The sequence below is a fragment of the Lactuca sativa genome, chromosome 3 (assembly GCF_002870075.4).
Source record: "Lactuca sativa cultivar Salinas chromosome 3, Lsat_Salinas_v11, whole genome shotgun sequence".
Taxonomy (NCBI): Eukaryota; Viridiplantae; Streptophyta; class Magnoliopsida; order Asterales; family Asteraceae; genus Lactuca; species Lactuca sativa.
In genome coordinates, this window is record NC_056625.2 from 134,187,089 (window position 1) to 134,201,712 (window position 14,624).

At 40.2% G+C, this 14,624-nt stretch overlaps 3 non-coding genes across 3 annotated transcripts; all 3 read left to right on the top strand.

The window, feature by feature from the left end:
- The first annotated feature begins 1,684 nt into the window (after window positions 1-1,684).
- LOC128133149 (small nucleolar RNA R71) lies at window positions 1,685-1,791 on the top strand. The gene has a single exon (XR_008231327.1). It is a non-coding gene; the product is annotated as a small nucleolar RNA R71 (small nucleolar RNA).
- A 5,853-nt stretch (window positions 1,792-7,644) lies between these two features.
- On the top strand, window positions 7,645-7,751 carry LOC128133150 (small nucleolar RNA R71). Its single transcript, XR_008231328.1, has one exon. It is a non-coding gene; the product is annotated as a small nucleolar RNA R71 (small nucleolar RNA).
- A 5,855-nt stretch (window positions 7,752-13,606) lies between these two features.
- Window positions 13,607-13,713, top strand: LOC128133151 (small nucleolar RNA R71). The gene has a single exon (XR_008231329.1). It is a non-coding gene; the product is annotated as a small nucleolar RNA R71 (small nucleolar RNA).
- Window positions 13,714-14,624: the final 911 nt, after the last annotated feature.

Consider the following 14,624-nt stretch of genomic DNA (forward strand, 5'->3'; position numbering starts at 1 on the left):
AGATGCCCTTGGTTTTGTCCTCTTGTCTTGATGAACTACCTTTATCTCTTCTTCCATAAGCTTTTCCAACTCTTCTAGTTCATTCTCCTCATTAATCGTGAACACTTCTTCTTTATCTTCTTGAAAGTCATTTCTTATGCCGAAAACTTCTTGTTCATTCCCAACCCTCAAAGTGAGCTTGGACTCGCGGATATCAACCAGGGCACCAGCAGTGTTAAGCAATGGCCGACCAAGGATTATCGGAACATCCGTGTCTTCTTTCATGTCCAAGACTACAAAATCTATTGGAAAAACAAATTTTCTAATTTTCACCAAAATATCCTCCACTATGCCTCGGGGTTGTGTCACTGAACGGTTTGCCATGTGAATCTTCATTTTTGTAGCCTTCATCTTCTGAATCTCCAATTTTTGATAAAATGAAAAAGGCATTAGATTAATGCTAGCCCCGGAATCGGCTAAAACATTAACCTTCATTTTATTCCCAAACTCGCATGGAAGAGTGAGGCGTCCAGGATCCCCCATCTTTTCTGGTGTTTCTCCCAACACAACTTTTGAAATTTGCTCACTTAGAATCACTGTAGACTGCTTCTTTAATTGCCTTCGCGTATCTATCAAGTCTTGTAGTAATTTCTGGTTCTCGGAAGCTTTGGATAAGGACTCAACAAAGGGAGTATTAATTGGAATCCCTTTCACATGCTTCACAAACTCTAAATGTTCCTTCTCCAGTTGACTAAGTGCTGCACGGGTGGGAAATGGCATAGGTGGATGATAATCTGGACTAGGCTCAAAAGATTTTTGCTCAGACTTGCGCCACGTCGTGGCCAGAGGTGTGCCACGTCGTGGCGAGCCTGGTTCAGCATTCTCTCCATTTTCGATCCTTGATTTCTTGGGCTGCTGCGGTTGTTCTTCCAACGCCTCCAGGAACTCGGATATTGTATCTTCTTCAGTATCGATGGCCATTACGTGAGATTGGGCTTTTACTTCGGGATTCTTCGGGGACAATTTTTCATGGACTAAAGTGGCTAGTTGACCAAATTGTACTTCAAGGTTATGGATGGAGGCTTGCTGGTTTTTTATCAATGTTTGTTGTTCCATGATAGCGGAATCCGTGGCATCATGTCACTGTTCCGAAGTCTCCATAAACTTCATCAAAATGGTCTCTAGGTCGGGTTTCTTCTCGATTGGTGGTTGCTCCTTTTGGTAAAAGCCTCGACCTGTCTGCCTATACTTCTCTTCTTTTTGCTTTTTATACTCTTCATATGGCAGCCACTCCCTCTTTGGTTTCCTCCAGTCGTCATCAAACTTATCCCCACTGGAGTAGCACACTTGAGCTTTTCTGTTCCCAAACTCATCCATATTGCAGTCCTTGGTCAAGTGTGGACCACTGCATCGCTCGCGCCCCACTCTTATGGCATGTATCGACTGGTCCATTTGTGTTATCCGGCGATCCATGTTATTTAGCATGGCCATGACAGCTGCAATGTCTTCAGTTTGGGCCCCTCCACCACCTTTACTTCCGCCTTGCCTCGGGTTATGGTATTCGCGGGAGTGTTTCGCGAATTCTTCGATGAGCTCCTTGACTTCCCTTGGATTTTTCTTTGTCAACGGTCCTTGAGAATCAAGGAGTTGTCTTGTCATTACATTGACCCCATCATAAAAGATTGACATCTCTTGCTGCACATTTAGGTCATGTTGAGGGCAATTTCTGAGTAAGCCCTTGTACCGCTCCCATGCTTCGTATAGTGACTCCCCCGGTTGTTGCTCAAAGTTGGCTATCGCCTTCTTGAGTTTGGCCATCTTGGATGGCGGGCAGAACTGGTCCAGGAATTGCTCACGCATTTGAGCCCAAGTGATTATTGTACCTGGTGGGAGTGCTTTTAACCACTCCTTAGCAGCTCCTTTGAAAGTGATGGGAAGCATCCTAAGCAAGACTGTATTTCTGGTGACATTTGGGACATTAAAGTAATCCGCAATGTCGTTGACTTCGTCTAGATGCTTAAAAGCATCCTCATGATCCTTCCCGAAAAATGGAATGTCCTTCAGTGCTGTCAATATGTGTCCCTTCAGCTCGAATGTGGCAGTGGCAGGAATTGCGGGTTGGACTAACCCAGGACCCATTTCATCTCGGATCCGCTTTTTGTATGCTCCCATGGACATTTCTTCAATCGCTGCCATCTCGTTCCTTGGCTCGTTCTCGGGTTCACTTGTGTGTTCTTCAAATTCTGGCTCGTTATCGCTTTTGGACTCGGTTTGCACGGGTGTGTGATCCAGATGTTCAAGATTGCTCTTGTGCTTCGCTGATGAACTGGACTCTCCTGTCTTTTTTCCCGACTTCCTAGAAAAGGCTGACTTCAATTCTTGCAAGGGCGTCTTTTTCTTGTGAAGTGCAGATTCGGGGTCTTCCAGTGGTGGCACCAAGTGTGTGTTTGAGCTTCTGGTCATGAACTCCTGCAACTTGCTAAACTAAAACGTAAAACTGAACTAAAATAAGAAAAACTAACTACCAACTAAAAAAAAAATTAAAATTTTGCCTGTCCACGTCGTGGCAAGTATGTGGCCACGTCGTGGACTCTGTGATTAACAAAAAAAAATTTATTTTGCTGAAAAATTAACTTTTTGTGGCTGTGACTCCACAAGAAGGATCGATTAATTTAATGCAAATAAATAAGCTAAAAACTAAGCCGTTCCCCGGCAACGGCGCCAAAAACTTGATGTGCACAAAAGTACTCACTAATTTTAATATTTATAACCTAACAAACTTAACTATCTATGCACTTATAGGCAGTGTACCTAGTCAGATTACAGTATAGCTTGGGTAAGTCGGGTGTCGATCACAGGGAACGGTGTTCTAATTAATTTACTTACTATTAAATTAACCTAATTTATTAACAAATTTAATAAAGGGTTTTATCTGATTTTACAAGATCAGATGAACTTAAATCCAATTCAATAAGTAAACACACACACTCTTGTTTAGATTGAATCCACTTCTCCCTTATGGCTAGCTAACAATTACGGATTACTAAGTTGGTTTTTAATTATATTAGTAATTTAGTTCTATCTTACCAATATTTAACTAATTCATGTCAAACCATGTATGTTCACACATAATTAAACACAGAACTAATTATAGTTGTAAATATGCTATATAAGATTTGTTGTGTAAACGCAATTATGATCACAATTCTCGTTCTCTAGCACATCTAAACTTTTATTTATTCTAATTATTAACTAAGATTGGTCAATCCTAGCTCTAACAATTCAATGTTCACTAAATTATTAGGTAAACAGGTTCATGCAGTTTAATGGTCACTAAGCTACACAGAACATGTAATTAAGCAATTAGATAAACAAATATTAACATGCTAGGTCATACAAATCAAACACAAGCAAATTTTCACCAACTAAGCTTAATCCATAATCATATAACTATTCATAAGTTCAAAGCTTCATCTAGCTAAACAAGAGTAGCTAGATTCAGCTGCTCATCATAGTAATTAAACTAACACAGCTAAAACTAATGAAAGACATGTTCTAAAAATAAACCTTTACTTCTTTTGGTGTTGAAAACCCTCTTCCAGAACCTTTCTTTCGTTCTTATTCGTCTCCTGGAACTCTTTTTCTTCTGCCAAAAGTCTCCCTTTTCGTAATAATCAGGAGAACTTATATAATCCTTAAAAACTCGCGCCACGTCGTGGGCAGGTTGCGCCACGTCGTGGGTTTCAAGCAATCTGTATCCTTCAAGGAAATCCTCCGCGTCGCGATGCTTATCTTCTGGGACACCCGTGCCACGTCGTGGGCTTCATCGCCACGTCGTGAATTTAGCTCTTATCGTGAATTTATTATTTTCTTGTCTTCCAAGCCTCCCATGTTCCCCATTTTGTCACCTTTGGTCCCTTTCTTCGAAAATCCTTTGTATTGACTGAAAATAACAATTTAAACTCATAAGTATCATTATTCTAAACATATTATCAATTTATTAATAAAAATGTACTTAAATACTGCCTAAAAATAAGTGTAAATATGGCAATATCAAAATACCCCACACTTAGGCTTTGCTTGCCCTCAAGCAAATTTCAACTTAATTCTTAATTACTAAAACTACACAGAACAATCTGACTCTAGTTCAGCCATTATGCCAAAACCTCAACGCATGCATTTGTGTCTAAAATTCTCCTAAAGTACCCCCCCCATACTTTAAATACTCACAATCTTCATAAACACTCGCCCACTTTTTCCGAACAATGCTCATTTTATGCAACCCTCCGAATCCATCCGCAGAAAATCTCCTAACCTCAAGGTATTTTTTAGTTGAGCAACCTAAGCATACATAAACTAGAATTACAATTTTTCGATACCACTATGGAGCTCTTTTTGGAATTCTTCAATTCTTTGACATTTGATCTTTAGTTTCTTTGAATTCACCACCATTGTTGATTTGACTTCTGGTATCTTCAACTTTTTAAATTTCTTAAGAATTTTGATCTTTTGATCTTCACTTTATTTGCTCCAAAATTCTTCACACTTTTCTTCCCGTAATTCTTTCTCTCTCTCTCTTTTTTTTTTTTTTTACATGTACCTCTTTTTTTCACTCAAAACCTACATGCTTAAGCAGAGGCGCTCAACCTCAACCTTTATTGGTTAATGATAATAATTTTCCTAGATACATTTCAGGTTTAGGCTGCTAAACATATTGCATCCCTCAAACCAAGCGGGGTTATGTTTTTGTTCCATGATTTCACTAAAATAAGGGAGGCCACAAATGCACTATAACGTGTATTGGCTCAACTAAACATTTGAACTTTCATCGGATCATCCCGCATAATACTAGCAATTATAGCTCAAATTATTAGTACTAGAATCAATTAATTTTAATTTTCCAAAATTTTCTAGCAATTTACTTTTTCTACCCCTACCCCACACTTATGTCATACAATGCCCTCATTGTATGTATAAAAACAAATCAAAATTAAAGAAAAGGGAGAAAAAGGAACAGACTCCCCTGGGATAATGGCGTGAGCATCTCCAAAAGCGTGGACAATGTACAATTGGACTTCCAAAAATCGAAACTCGGTGTAAAACTGGTTGAATACGTAAATAAACCACGAACCGAACTCGAAACGTCAATTCGTCAAAGTGTATATTTGTAAGGAAAAATGTGGCAATGATAAACTGGATCATGTCGTGATATGGGTTGAAACCGCGAACACCAAAAAGCTAAACTACTATAAATTGCAAAAGCGCCACGACGTGGCACAAGGAGTCCACGTCGTGGAAACTGAACCTCAGCAGAAAATGACTTGTTTGCTTTATTTACTCTAGCAGCTTTGACCAATGGCTAACTGGTTTCCGACTCACGACTCTAAGCTTCTTTGACTAGACAAACACGACTCGAAAGTTAACCTTCTATGCTCCTTAGAATTCCAACGCTAATCTGAAAAATTAGATCAACCCAAAAGAAAAATAAAGTAACATAATAGTCTTAATAAAGTTTTACATCATACACTAAAGTTAACATAAAAAAAAAACAAAAAAAAAACTACTCAAAAACAAAACAAAAGAAAATAAAAAGAAAAAAAATTGCAAACCAAACTCGGGTTGCCTCCCGAGAAGCGCTTCTTTTTCTTGGAGTCTTGAGCTGGACTCCGTGCCTTCTACGTTGACTCTTCGGAAGAGTCTACCACCAGGATCTTTTGTTCCTTGAACCGCCGTTTATAAGCTTGAACTCTCCTTTTATACGCCTTCTTTGAATTTTCTTTTTTAGCTTTTCCATCTTCTTCATGCTTTCGTTTTGTGCCCTTTGTGTGTTCCTTGCTCTCCATAGCGTTCCCCTCTTCTTTCACCACCGGCCTTGTTACTTTTGAAGTGACTTCCTCTTCATCACTTGTCATTTCCTAGTCCTCTTTGCTCACCCAAGAAGGTGGGTTCTTGTAAGCTATGACTTCAATCAAATACGGAACAGATGCCCTTGGTTTTGTCCTCTTGTCTTGATGAACTACCTTTATCTCTTCTTCCATAAGCTTTTCCAACTCTTCTAGTTCATTCTCCTCATTAATCGTGAACACTTCTTCTTTATCTTCTTGAAAGTCATTTCTTATCCCGAAAACTTCTTGTTCATTCCCAACCCTCAAAGTGAGCTTGGACTCGCGGATATCAACCAGGGCACCAGCAGTGTTAAGCAATGGCCGACCAAGGATTATCGGAACATCCGTGTCTTCTTTCATGTCCAAGACTACAAAATCTATTGGAAAAACAAATTTTCTAATTTTCACCAAAATATCCTCCACTATGCCTCGGGGTTGTGTCACTGAACGGTTTGCCATGTGAATCTTCATTTTTGTAGCCTTCATCTTCTGAATCTCCAATTTTTGATAAAATGAAAAAGGCATTAGATTAATGCTAGCCCCGGAATCGGCTAAAACATTAACCTTCATTTTATTCCCAAACTCGCATGGAAGAGTGAGGCGTCCAGGATCCCCCATCTTTTCTGGTGTTTCTCCCAACACAACTTTTGAAATTTGCTCACTTAGAATCACTGTAGACTGCTTCTTTAATTGCCTTCGCGTATCTATCAAGTCTTGTAGTAATTTCTGGTTCTCGGAAGCTTTGGATAAGGACTCAACAAAGGGAGTATTAATTGGAATCCCTTTCACATGCTTCACAAACTCTAAATGTTCCTTCTCCAGTTGACTAAGTGCTGCACGGGTGGGAAATGGCATAGGTGGATGATAATCTGGACTAGGCTCAAAAGATTTTTGCTCAGACTTGCGCCACGTCGTGGCCAGAGGTGTGCCACGTCGTGGCGAGCCTGGTTCAGCATTCTCTCCATTTTCGATCCTTGATTTCTTGGGCTGCTGCGGTTGTTCTTCCAACGCCTCCAGGAACTCGGATATTGTATCTTCTTCAGTATCGATGGCCATTACGTGAGATTGGGCTTTTACTTCGGGATTCTTCGGGGACAATTTTTCATGGACTAAAGTGGCTAGTTGACCAAATTGTACTTCAAGGTTATGGATGGAGGCTTGCTGGTTTTTTATCAATGTTTGTTGTTCCATGATAGCGGAATCCGTGGCATCATGTCTCTTTTCCGAAGTCTCCATAAACTTCATCAAAATGGTCTCTAGGTCGGGTTTCTTCTCGATTGGTGGCTGCTCCTTTTGGTAAAAGCCTCGACCTGTCTGCCTATACTTCTCTTCTTTTTGCTTTTTATACTCTTCATATGGCAGCCACTCCCTCTTTGGTTTCCTCCAGTCGTCATCAAACTTATCCCCACTGGAGTAGCACACTTGAGCTTTTCTGTTCCCAAACTCATCCATATTGCAGTCCTTGGTCAAGTGTGGACCACTGCATCGCTCGCACCCCACTCTTATGGCATGTATCGACTGGTCCATTTGTGTTATCCGGCGATCCATGTTATTTAGCATGGCCATGACAGCTGCAATGTCTTCAGTTTGGGCCCCTCCACCACCTTTACTTCCGCCTTGCCTCGGGTTATGGTATTCGCGGGAGTGTTTCGCGAATTCTTCGATGAGCTCCTTGACTTCCCTTGGATTTTTCTTTGTCAACGGTCCTTGAGAATCAAGGAGTTGTCTTGTCATTACATTGACCCCATCATAAAAGATTGACATCTCTTGCTGCACATTTAGGTCATGTTGAGGGCAATTTCTGAGTAAGCCCTTGTACCGCTCCCATGCTTCGTATAGTGACTCCCCCGGTTGTTGCTCAAAGTTGGCTATCGCCTTCTTGAGTTTGGCCATCTTGGATGGCGGGCAGAACTGGTCCAGGAATTGCTCACGCATTTGAGCCCAAGTGATTATTGTACCTGGTGGGAGTGCTTTTAACCACTCCTTAGCAGCTCCTTTGAAAGTGATGGGAAGCATCCTAAGCAAGACTGTATTTCTGGTGACATTTGGGACATTAAAGTAATCCGCAATGTCGTTGACTTCGTCTAGATGCTTAAAAGCATCCTCATGATCCTTCCCGAAAAATGGAATGTCCTTCAGTGCTGTCAATATGTGTCCCTTCAGCTCGAATGTGGCAGTGGCAGGAATTGCGGGTTGGACTAACCCAGGACCCATTTCATCTCGGATCCGCTTTTTGTATGCTCCCATGGACATTTCTTCAATCGCTGCCATCTCGTTCCTTGGCTCGTTCTCGGGTTCACTTGTGTGTTCTTCAAATTCTGGCTCGTTATCGCTTTTGGACTCGGTTTGCACGGGTGTGTGATCCAGATGTTCAAGATTGCTCTTGTGCTTCGCTGATGAACTGGACTCTCCTGTCTTTTTTCCCGACTTCCTAGAAAAGGCTGACTTCAATTCTTGCAAGGGCGTCTTTTTCTTGTGAAGTGCAGATTCGGGGTCTTCCAGTGGTGGCACCAAGTGTGTGTTTGAGCTTCTGGTCATGAACTCCTGCAACTTGCTAAACTAAAACGTAAAACTGAACTAAAATAAGAAAAACTAACTACCAACTAAAAAAAAAATTAAAATTTTGCCTGTCCACGTCGTGGCAAGTATGTGGCCACGTCGTGGACTCTGTGATTAACAAAAAAAAAATTATTTTGCTGAAAAATTAACTTTTTGTGGCTGTGACTCCACAAGAAGGATCGATTAATTTAATGCAAATAAATAAGCTAAAAACTAAGCCGTTCCCCGGCAACGGCGCCAAAAACTTGATGTGCACAAAAGTACTCACTAATTTTAATATTTATAACCTAACAAACTTAACTATCTATGCACTTATAGGCAGTGTACCTAGTCAGATTACAGTATAGCTTGGGTAAGTCGGGTGTCGATCACAGGGAACGGTGTTCTAATTAATTTACTTACTATTAAATTAACCTAATTTATTAACAAATTTAATAAAGGGTTTTATCTGATTTTACAAGATCAGATGAACTTAAATCCAATTCAATAAGTAAACACACACACTCTTGTTTAGATTGAATCCACTTCTCCCTTATGGCTAGCTAACAATTACGGATTACTAAGTTGGTTTTTAATTATATTAGTAATTTAGTTCTATCTTACCAATATTTAACTAATTCATGTCAAACCATGTATGTTCACACATAATTAAACACAGAACTAATTATAGTTGTAAATATGCTATATAAGATTTGTTGTGTAAACGCAATTATGATCACAATTCTCGTTCTCTAGCATAGCTAAACTTTTATTTATTCTAATTATTAACTAAGATTGGTCAATCCTAGCTCTAACAATTCAATGTTCACTAAATTATTAGGTAAACAGGTTCATGCAGTTTAATGGTCACTAAGCTACACAGAACATGTAATTAAGCAATTAGATAAACAAATATTAACATGCTAGGTCATACAAATCAAACACAAGCAAATTTTCACCAACTAAGCTTAATCCATAATCATATAACTATTCATAAGTTCAAAGCTTCATCTAGCTAAACAAGAGTAGCTAGATTCAGCTGCTCATCATAGTAATTAAACTAACACAGCTAAAACTAATGAAAGACATGTTCTAAAAATAAACCTTTACTTCTTTTGGTGTTGAAAACCCTCTTCCAGAACCTTTCTTTCGTTCTTATTCGTCTCCTGGAACTTTTTTTCTTCTGCCAAAAGTCTCCCTTTTCGTAATAATCAGGAGAACTTATATAATCCTTAAAAACTCGCGCCACGTCGTGGGCAGGTTGTGCCACGTCGTGGGCTTCAAGCAATCCGTATCCTTCAAGGAAATCCTCCGCGTCGCGATGCTTATCTTCTGGGACACCCGTGCCACGTCGTGGGCTTCATCGCCACGTCGTGAATTTAGCTCTTATCGTGAATTTATTATTTTCTTGTCTTCCAAGCCTCCCATGTTCCCCATTTTGTCACCTTTGGTCCCTTTCTTCGAAAATCCTTTGTATTGACTGAAAATAACAATTTAAACTCATAAGTATCATTATTCTAAACATATTATCAATTTATTAATAAAAATGTACTTAAATACTGCCTAAAAATAAGTGTAAATATGGCAATATCAAAATACCCCACACTTAGGCTTTGCTTGCCCTCAAGCAAATTTCAACTTAATTCTTAATTACTAAAACTACACAGAACAATCTGACTCTAGTTCAGCCATTATGCCAAAACCTCAACGCATGCATTTGTGTCTAAAATTCTCCTAAAGTACCCCCCCCCCATACTTTAAATACTCACAATCTTCATAAACACTCGCCCACTTTTTCCGAACAATGCTCATTTTTTGCAACCCTCCGAATCCATCCGCAGAAAATCTCCTAACCTCAAGGTATTTTTTAGTTGAGCAACCTAAGCATACATAAACTAGAATTACAATTTTTCGATACCACTATGGAGCTCTTTTTGGAATTCTTCAATTCTTTGACATTTGATCTTTAGTTTCTTTGAATTCACCACCATTGTTGATTTGACTTCTGGTATCTTCAACTTTTTAAATTTCTTAAGAATTTTGATCTTTTGATCTTCACTTTATTTGCTCCAAAATTCTTCACACTTTTCTTCCCGTAATTCTTTCTCTCTCTCTCTTTTTTTTTTTTTTTACATGTACCTCTTTTTTTTCACTCAAAACCTACATGCTTAAGCAGAGGCGCTCAACCTCAACCTTTATTGGTTAATGATAATAATTTTCCTAGATACATTTCAGGTTTAGGCTGCTAAACATATTGCATCCCTCAAACCAAGCGGGGTTATGTTTTTGTTCCATGATTTCACTAAAATAAGGGAGGCCACAAATGCACTATAATGTGTATTGGCTCAACTAAACATTTGAACTTTCATCGGATCATCCCGCATAATACTAGCAATTATAGCTCAAATTATTAGTACTAGAATCAATTAATTTTAATTTTCCAAAATTTTCTAGCAATTTACTTTTTCTACCCCTACCCCACACTTATGTCATACAATGCCCTCATTGTATGTATAAAAACAAATCAAAATTAAAGAAAAGGGAGAAAAAGGAACAGACTCCCCTGGGATAGTGGCGTGAGCATCTCCAAAAGCGTGGACAATGTACAATTGGACTTCCAAAAATCGAAACTCGGTGTAAAACTGGTTGAATACGTAAATAAACCACGAACCGAACTCGAAACGTCAATTCGTCAAAGTGTATATTTGTAAGGAAAAATGTGGCAATGATAAACTGGATCATGTCGTGATATGGGTTGAAACCGCGAACACCAAAAAGCTAAACTACTATAAATTGCAAAAGCGCCACGACGTGGCACAAGGAGTCCACGTCGTGGAAACTGAACCTCAGCAGAAAATGACTTGTTTGCTTTATTTACTCTAGCAGCTTTGACCAATGGCTAACTGGTTTCCGACTCACGACTCTAAGCTTCTTTGACTAGACAAACACGACTCGAAAGTTAACCTTCTATGCTCCTTAGAATTCCAACGCTAATCTGAAAAATTAGATCAACCCAAAAGAAAAATAAAGTAACATAATAGTCTTAATAAAGTTTTACATCATAAACTAAAGTTAACATAAAAAAAAAACAAAAAAAAACTACTCAAAAACAAAACAAAAGAAAATAAAAAGAAAAAAAATTGCAAACCAAACTCGGGTTGCCTCCCGAGAAGCGCTTCTTTTTCTTGGAGTCTTGAGCTGGACTCCGTGCCTTCTACGTTGACTCTTCAGAAGAGTCTACCACCAGGATCTTTTGTTCCTTGAACCGCCGTTTATAAGCTTGAACTCTCCTTTTATACGCCTTCTTTGAATTTTCTTTTTTAGCTTTTCCATCTTCTTCATGCTTTCGTTTTGTGCCCTTTGTGTGTTCCTTGCTCTCCATAGCGTTCCCCTCTTCTTTCACCACCGGCCTTGTTACTTTTGAAGTGACTTCCTCTTCATCACTTGTCATTTCCTCGTCCTCTTTGCTCACCCAAGAAGGTGGGTTCTTGTAAGCTATGACTTCAATCAAATACGGAACAGATGCCCTTGGTTTTGTCCTCTTGTCTTGATGAACTACCTTTATCTCTTCTTCCATAAGCTTTTCCAACTCTTCTAGTTCATTCTCCTCATTAATCGTGAACACTTCTTCTTTATCTTCTTGAAAGTCATTTCTTATCCCGAAAACTTCTTGTTCATTCCCAACCCTCAAAGTGAGCTTGGACTCGCGGATATCAACCAGGGCAACAGCAGTGTTAAGCAATGGCCGACCAAGGATTATCGGAACATCCGTGTCTTCTTTCATGTCCAAGACTACAAAATCTATTGGAAAAACAAATTTTCCAATTTTCACCAAAATATCCTCCACTATGCCTCGGGGTTGTGTCACTGAACGGTTTGCCATGTGAATCTTCATTTTTGTAGCCTTCATCTTCTGAATCTCCAATTTTTGATAAAATGAAAAAGGCATTAGATTAATGCTAGCCCCGGAATCGGCTAAAGCATTAACCTTCATTTTATTCCCAAACTCGCATGGAAGAGTGAGGCGTCCAGGATCCCCCATCTTTTCTGGTGTTTCTCCCAACACAACTTTTGAAATTTGCTAACTTAGAATCACTGTAGACTGCTTCTTTAATTGCCTTCGCGTATCTATCAAGTCTTGTAGTAATTTCTAGTTCTCGGAAGCTTTGGATAAGGACTCAACAAAGGGAGTATTAATTGGAATCCCTTTCACATGCTTCACAAACTCTAAATGTTCCTTCTCCAGTTGACTAAGTGCTGCACGGGTGGGAAATGGCATAGGTGGATGATAATCTGGACTAGGCTCAAAAGATTTTTGCTCAGACTTGCGCCACGTCGTGGCCAGAGGTGTGCCACGTCGTGGCGAGCCTGGTTCAGCATTCTCTCCATTTTTGATCCTTGATTTCTTGGGCTGCTGCGGTTGTTCTTCCAACGCCTCCAGGAACTCGGATATTGTATCTTCTTCAGTATCGATGGCCATTACGTGAGATTGGGCTTTTACTTCGGGATTCTTCGGGGACAATTTTTCATGGACTAAAGTGGCTAGTTGACCAAATTGTACTTCAAGGTTATGGATGGAGGCTTGCTGGTTTTTTATCAATGTTTGTTGTTCCATGATAGCGGAATCCGTGGCATCATGTCTCTTTTCCGAAGTCTCCATAAACTTCATCAAAATGGTCTCTAGGTCGGGTTTCTTCTCGATTGGTGGCTGCTCCTTTTGGTAAAAGCCTCGACCTGTCTGCCTATACTTCTCTTCTTTTTGCTTTTTATACTCTTCATATGGCAGCCACTCCCTCTTTGGTTTCCTCCAGTCGTCTTCAAACTTATCCCCACTGGAGTAGCACACTTGAGCTTTTCTGTTCCCAAACTCATCCATATTACAGTCCTTGGTCAAGTGTGGACCACTGCATCGCTCGCACCCCACTCTTATGGCATGTATCGACTGGTCCATTTGTGTTATCCGGCGATCCATGTTATTTAGCATGGCCATGACAGCTGCAATGTCTTCAGTTTGGGCCCCTCCACCACCTTTACTTCCGCCTTGCCTCGGGTTATGGTATTCGCGGGAGTGTTTCGCGAATTCTTCGATGAGCTCCTTGACTTCCCTTGGATTTTTCTTTGTCAACGGTCCTTGAGAATCAAGGAGTTGTCTTGTCATTACATTGACCCCATCATAAAAGATTGACATCTCTTGCTGCACATTTAGGTCATGTTGAGGGCAATTTCTGAGTAAGCCCTTGTACCGCTCCCATGCTTCGTATAGTGACTCCCCCGGTTGTTGCTCAAAGTTGGCTATCGCCTTCTTGAGTTTGGCCATCTTGGATGGCGGGCAGAACTGGTCCAGGAATTGCTCACGCATTTGAGCCCAAGTGATTATTGTACCTGGTGGGAGTGCTTTTAACCACTCCTTAGCAGCTCCTTTGAAAGTGATGGGAAGCATCCTAAGCAAGACTGTATTTCTGGTGACATTTGGGACATTAAAGTAATCCGCAATGTCGTTGACTTCATCTAGATGCTTAAAAGCATCCTCATGATCCTTCCCGAAAAATGGAATGTCCTTCAGTGCTGTCAATATGTGTCCCTTCAGCTCGAATGTGGCAGTGGCAGGAATTGCGGGTTGGACTAACCCAGGACCCATTTCATCTCGGATCCGCTTTTTGTATGCTCCCATGGACATTTCTTCAATCGCTGCCATCTCGTTCCTTGGCTCGTTCTCGGGTTCACTTGTGTGTTCTTCAAATTCTGGCTCGTTATCGCTTTTGGACTCGGTTTGCACGGGTGTGTGATCCAGATGTTCAAGATTGCTCTTGTGCTTCGCTGATGAACTGGACTCTCCTGTCTTTTTTCCCGACTTCCTAGAAAAGGCTGACTTCAATTCTTGCAAGGGCGTCTTTTTCTTGTGAAGTGCAGATTCGGGGTCTTCCAGTGGTGGCACCAAGTGTGTGTTTGAGCTTCTGGTCATGAACTCCTGCAACTTGCTAAACTAAAACGTAAAACTGAACTAAAATAAGAAAAACTAACTACCAACTAAAAAAAAAATTAAAATTTTGCCTGTCCACGTCGTGGCAAGTATGTGGCCACGTCGTGGACTCTGTGATTAACAAAAAAAAAATATTTTGCTGAAAAATTAACTTTTTGTGGTTGTGACTCCACAAGAAGGATCGATTAATTTAATGCAAATAAATAAGCTAAAAACTAAGCCGTTCCCCGGCAACGGCGCCA